The sequence below is a fragment of the Nycticebus coucang genome, chromosome 4 (assembly GCF_027406575.1).
Source record: "Nycticebus coucang isolate mNycCou1 chromosome 4, mNycCou1.pri, whole genome shotgun sequence".
NCBI classification, from domain to species: domain Eukaryota; kingdom Metazoa; phylum Chordata; class Mammalia; order Primates; family Lorisidae; genus Nycticebus; species Nycticebus coucang.
This window is the reverse complement of record NC_069783.1, coordinates 115,152,145-115,159,006: the sequence shown is the minus strand read 5'-3', so window position 1 is coordinate 115,159,006 and position 6,862 is coordinate 115,152,145. Positions and strand designations below refer to the sequence as shown.

The window sequence follows — 6,862 nt, the reverse complement described above, 5'->3', positions numbered from 1 at the left end:
GCAGGTGTCATGAATAAAATTAAAAAATTCTTTAAGGTCCTTTCTTTTAACCCTTACTCCTCGCACTCTGAGTGATCCTTTGAGTCCGTCAAGGAACATTTCATGTGTACTAAGCGAATTCCCCATTATGTTGGCTGGATGGCTCTCTCAGGATCTCGGTTCACGCAAGTCTCCAGTCGACTCGGAACTTAAGTTTCTCTGTGACCACTCTCTCTGTGCCTTATGATCTCTGCTCACGTGTCATAGGTCGGCAGGTATAATCCGCCTGCTCGGACCCTCTCAGGCAGGACAGCTGCCTACCGCCCTCAGGCATAGCCTTTGGGAGGCAACGTCCCTTGAGGGGACGTTGAGGTGGACTACCGTATAAGACGTAGCAAGCTCAGAGTTTGTTAGAGAGTGTTAGGCAGAAAAACTAGTCCAAGTGTTTTGGAGTTCTCACTGCCAAAACGGGTACCTCTCGTCCTTCCCCGCTTTGGCAATGTGAGTGTTGATAAGTGGATTAGATCCGGGAGAGCCAATAATAACAGCCAAGACAAAGGGGTGAAGTGTTTGAAATCTTGTAAGTTATCGTTTGCCTACCTTCTCTTCTGATCCATCTCACGGCGGGTGAACCGAGGCGATCTGAATGGGGAGTGCACGCGGGTCCTCGCTGCAGCTCTGAAGGGTGCCCGGCCAGGGCTTCCATAGGCAAGCGTTCTCCTCCAGGGGGTCCCGATCGCCCCACGTTGGGCGCCAGGATGTCCCAACCCGCGGGACAGCAACGGGGGGCGCAGGAACCACCTAAAGGAGAAAAACAAACAAGGGGCGCGAGAAAGGGAGACAAGACGGTTTTCTGATCAAGTCTCAAATTTTATTGAAAAAACTTGTGCCTTATAAGCATTACGGGGAAGGTGGGTGGGTCTTGTTGGGAGGTTCAGAGGAGTTGTTAACTGGGGATTGGCTAGAGTAAGTAAGATGGGGCATAAGGTGATTGGTTGGCTAGTTGCCAGGTAAAGTTACCGGGAAAAGGTAAAACTGTTTTTTACTTGAAGAGGAAGTAAGGCCGAGCTGTACCTTATATGGCTTCCGACATGCAAGTAGGAAGGTGCCAGTGTCTTAAAGCAGCTGGGAAGATATAATTCAGTCAGCAAAATTTATTGCACACCTGCAAGATGCAAGGTACTAACATGGGAAGAGCACACTATTAAAAAGAAATGTCAGCACTCTGGCTTGGCCCTTGTGGTGGACCTGTATTCTTCCATTCCTCCCGTAATATAGTCACGCATCCATACCCTGTGCTTTGTGACTTTGTGGTTCCTCTCTGGAGTGGGCTATGAAAACTTTCCAGCAACCCAAGCACATAAGCAAATACAAAATAAGACAGAGGGGAAGGTTAGAAAAACTTGGTTCCTGATGGCTTTATGGTTCTCCCACGCAAGCTCAAAGCTACCTCCAATGAACTTATTTTAATGTGACAGAAAAATAAAGCAATATGTGCTTGAGTTTCTGTTATACACAGCCAAAATGAATTCTATGGTATACATCCTTATTTTATTTTATATGATCTGGACATGGCATGATGGAAAATCATGTTTTCAGGGGGTTGCAGAGGAAAGTTCTCAAGTTTTGCAAGAGAAAACTGAGTAGACTCCTGCAGGGTGTTGCTGCCCTGCTATGCCCCCAGGATCTTGTCATCCTTCATCTTATCTCCATCTCCTGTCAAAGGCCTCCTCCTGGATCTACTCTAGCCTGGGAGGCTCCTCACTACTTTATCTGAAGACATGAATCAGAGACATCCATCTACATCAGATCATGCCTGATGAGGTCGGTAAAGACCAGAGGATATGAGCTGCTCCAACATCGGGTCCCTCTTTGCCCTGAGCTCAATGAGCGCCCATTACGTTCATGACAGTATGCCCCTCTTTCCTGCCAGGCTGTGCATTCATTGGGTGCAGGACCTTTACAGACTGATGGATGTGTTTCATTGGCAGGAAACACCAGGCCAGAACTGAATTCAATTTCCCACCCCTACCAAAGTAGGTGACACGGCTATCCCAATTTACAGAGAAAGAACCTGAGGTTTTCACACCTTGTAAATACTAGACTTGAAGTCTACTTTCTCTTTGCTAAAGAGACTTTATTAGGGTTAGGACACTGTTAAACACTTGTTGGCAGCAACTGAGACTTTCTCCTTAAAGCAATCATTGCTTCCAATTAAAATATTGAATTAAATTTAAAAAATACACTTGATCTTAGCCAAAAGGCCAAGAAGTGATTAAATTAAAAATTAAATCAGGCGGGGTGTGGTGGCTCACACCTGTAGTCCCAGTGCTGTGGGAGGCCAAGGCAGGTGGATTGCCTGAGCTCAGAGGTTAGAGACCAGTATGACCAGCAGTGAGCCAGAGTAAGACCCCGTCTCTACTAACATCAAAAAACAGTGGGACAGAGCATCGCTAGAGGAAGAATAAAATGAACAACAACAAAAAAGAGTACTTCAAAGGAGAAGAAAGAACAAGCAAGCTGAAATTAAAAATTAAAAAAAGAAAAATTAAATCACTGCTGTGAACCAGGGGGGTAATCAGACCAGTGTCATGGGCCCACCATGTGTTTTTATAAATAAAGTTTTATTAGTACACAGTCATGCATTCATTTACATACTGGTTTTCGGCTGCTTTTGTGTTACACTGGCAGGTGAGTATTCATGAAAGAGAGAATTTTGTTTGTAAAAGTCAAAAATATTTACTATAGAAAAAGTGTACCAACCCTGCTCTAAATCATGTCCCGCTCACATTCTCTGGTGTGGAATTTTATGACTTTATAGAGAGAAGCATCTCCTTTTTATAAAATCCCAGAGCAAAGAGGAAAGGGTGAATTGCCATTCAGTTTGTGTTGAAGCAGGCTCTTTAGTGGCAAAATATCTCCTTAGCTTTCAGAAGGCAAAAAGCCAGAAGTGCCCCAGTGGGAGATGAGGAGACGCGACCCAAAGCCCCTTGCTTCCATTCGAACCAGAAGTGGCATCTTCCTGCAGTTGGTAGGCTTAGGTGTGATTTTATCCTTTCCATGTTTCTGTATTTTCCATATGTTCAATAGCTTGTATTATTATATCATAGTTTGCTGGGGTTGTCATAATAAAGTACCATAGACTGGAGGCTTTAACAATGGGAAATTATTTGTTCACAGTTCTGGAGGCTGGAAGTCTAAGATCATGGCATCATCAGAGCTGGTTTCATTCTGAGGCCTCTTTCCTTGGCTTCTCCATGTTTTCACAGGTTCTTCTTCTGTGTGTGGGTGTATGTCCTCATCTCCTCTTCTCACGGGTACACCGTTTATATAGGATTAAGGCCCACTCTACTGACCCCATTTTGACTTAATCACCTCTTCAAAGACTATATCTTCAACTACAGTCACATTTTAAGCCTCTGGGAATTAGGACCTCAGCATATGAATTTAGAGAGGACAGATTTCAGCACACAGCACCTATATTATTTGCATTATTTAAAAGGGGACACTAAACTGCTAAATATTTTTTTAAAAAACAGACTAAATAATAATGACCAACATTTTAACCTGAAATGTTTATTAGATAAGTAATATTTAACTGATATGTTAAAAATACAGGTTGGGTGAAGTGGCTCACACCTGAAATCCCAGCACTTTGGGAGGCCAAGATTGGAGGACTGCTGAAGGTCAGAAGTTTGAGACCAGCATGGGCAACATAGCAAGATCCCATCTATATAAAAAATTCACAGGCTAGGCATAGTGGCTCATGCCTATAATCCTAGCACTCTGGTAGGCTGAAGCAGGTGGATCACCTGAGCTCAGGAGTTTGAGACCAGCCTGAGCAAGACCAAGACTCCATTTCTAAAACATAGCTGGGTGTTGTGGCAGGTGCCTATAGTCCCAGCTACTAGGGAGACTGAGGCAAGAAGATCACTTGAGCCCAAGAGTTTGAGGTTGCAGGGAGCTAAAATCAGGCCACTACACTTCAGCCTGGGCAACAGCGAGACCCTGTCTCTAAAAAGAAAAAAATAAATTCAAACAGTACAGAAGGATGACAAGGGGATTGGAGACACCCACTCCCTGCCAACCCCACTCTCCACTCTTGACAGTTTCTGGAATATATTTTCAGAAATGTTCTATGCTGAGACAAAGACATATACCATCTTCATACTTTTTTATTTTATACAAATGGAATTCTGTCTTATATACTGTTCTGCAACTTGCCTTTTTGCACTGAACAATGAATAAATCATTGTGTATTTTCAAAGCTGTTCATATATTTTGTACCTCAAGCTCCTTCTCAAAGCCTGCTTTGGAGAACTCAACTTGCTCCAGGTTATTTTGAAGCAAATCCCAGACATCATGTCATTTTATCCATAAATATTTGAGTAGCTATCACTAAAAGATGAGGACTTTGTTTTTATGTTTTAATATAACCATGTAACGAAGAAACAACAAAAAAACAGAATAAGTTTATAGTCAGGGGAAATGATTATTCTTTTAATTTTTATTTCCCTTGCAATGCTGATTTTGAGCTTTGGGAAATAAAATCAATAAAGAGCTATTCGTTTCCTACTCTGTCCCCACCATCAAAATCATCAAGATTTTTCTAGCCCAACTATCTGTCGGTCATTCTCTCTCCCTTAGTCTATAAAGCAGTGAGGCCAAAGAGTCCTCAGTCCTAGGGGCTGCCAGAGTGGACAATATCAGGTCCAGTAGAGGCCTGCTCTGCCCATGAGATGCACCAGACATGGCCTTTCTCAGAAAAGGTATGACCCCTGGGCCCTGCCAGGCCTGTGATGGATAGTAAACAGCAACCTTATGAGGTGCACTTACTTGAAGTCAAGCACTGTATAATCATTTACCTGCCATCATTTCATTGACTCTTCCCACCAAATATCATTATCTCTATTTTGCAACCAAGATATTAATAATTTCAGTTCATTTGCTTTCTCCACAAATTTTTACTGAGCACCTTGTATGTGACAAGCACTGAGAACACAGCAAAGAGCCAAGTGGACAAAAATACCTGTCCTCATGGAGATAGAAAATAGGTAAACAATCGGGGCACAGTGGCTCAGGCCTATGACCCCAGCACTCTGGGAGGCTGAGGCAGGAGGATTGTGGAGCTCAGGAGTTGGAGACCAGCTTGAGCAAGAGTGAGACCCTGTCGCTACTGAAAATAGAAAAATTAGCTGGGTGTGGTGGCTATAGTCCCAGCTAATTGGGAGGCTGAGGCAGGATTGCTCGACCCTCAGAGTTTGAGGTTGCAGTGACCTATGATGACGCCACTGCACTCTAGCCTGGGCAACAGAGGGATTTTCTCTCTCTCTGTCTCTCTCTCTCTCACACACACACCCACCCAAAATTGGCTGTGAAAGTTCAGACAAGAAAAAGATAAAAAAAAAAAAAAAAGACAAAATATAATAGTGTAATGTCAGATAGTGAAGGGTCTCATGAAGAAAAATAGAAAAATGGGAATGAGAGAGAGCATGCTAGGCAGGCTGGGAAAATGGATATTTTAGACAGGTGGTCAGGGAGGGCTTCTCTGGCAAAGACCTGAATGGAATGAGGAGTAACTATCTGGGGAAGAACATCTCTGTCCTCAAAGCAGCTGTAAGATGGGAATGGGCTTGGGATGCTTGTGGCACAGCAATGAGGCCAGGGTGGCCGCAAGGCAGTGAACAAGGGGGAGGGCAGGAGAGCCAGAGGTGGGAGGTGTGAAGAGGGGCAGAGGGGACTGCACAGTCCTTGTGGCCATGTCATGCAGGAGGCGGCTCCTACTGACTCCCAAGAGCTAGAGGGAGTATTAACACAAGAAAGTTGTCAAAACCTATAAATCAAGGCAGGAATATTTTTCTTCTGCCTGGAGTGCTGACTTACCAGCGCAGCACTGTTTTTAGGCTATAGCCAGGAGTTTGGAGTTATTCTAAGTTGATAAGAGGTCATCAGAGCTTTAAATCGGGGTGCACCATTATATTTCTGTTTTTCAGAGATCGTTCTGCACTGTTGGCTAGAGAAGAAATGGTAGAACAGCAAGAGTGGGGATAGTTTGCATTAGTCCTGCCAGCAAGAAGTGAGGTGGCTTGGATTCGAAGGAGTTTGATTTGGAATGAGTTTGAATGTGCTGATGATGGAGAGGTGAAGTGTGAGTCCAAAAGACATCAGGACACCAAGTGGTACACCAAGGTTTATTGTGGCCTTTGTGTGTTCTTGTTATCTATTCTGCATAACCAAAGCACCCAGAGATTTAGTGGACTTACAACAATGGTGTTTATTTAGCTCACCAATCTGCAATTTGGGGGGTTTTTTTTGTTTTGTTTTGTTTTGTTTTTTTGAGACAGAGCCTCATGCTGTTGCCCTGGGTAGAGTGCCATGGCGTCACAGCTCACAGCAACCTCCAACTCCTGGGCTTAAGCGATTCTCTTGCCTCAGCCTCCCAAGTAGCTGGAGCTACATGCTCCTGCCACAATGCCTGGCTAATTTTTGGTTGTAATCGTCATTGTTGTTTGGCAGGCCCAGGATGGATTCAAACCCGTCATCTCTGGTGTATGTGGCTGGCGCCTTAGCCTCTTGAGCTGCAGGCGCCGAGCCAATCTGTAATTTGGGTGGGACTCTGTGCACAGTTCATCTGCTCTACCCAGCATCTGTTGGGGTCTTGAAGGATCACCCAGGTACTAGAATCATCTGAAAATTTTTCACATGTCCAATGGGTTGATGCTGTCTGTCACCTGGGACCTCACCTGGGGCTGAGGCCTGAACACACGTACCTACATAGACTTTCTTCATGTGGTCTTGGCTTGCTCTCAGCACAGGGGCGGGGCTTCAAAAGTAAGCATCCCAAGACAAAGAGAAATGGAGTATATGATCTTTTTAGACCACA

At 44.3% G+C, this 6,862-nt stretch overlaps 1 pseudogene; it reads right to left on the bottom strand.

The window, feature by feature from the left end:
- Positions 1-2,120: 2,120 nt before the first annotated feature.
- On the bottom strand, positions 2,121-2,255 carry LOC128585009 (uncharacterized; annotated as a pseudogene).
- Between the last annotated feature and the right edge of the window lie 4,607 nt (positions 2,256-6,862).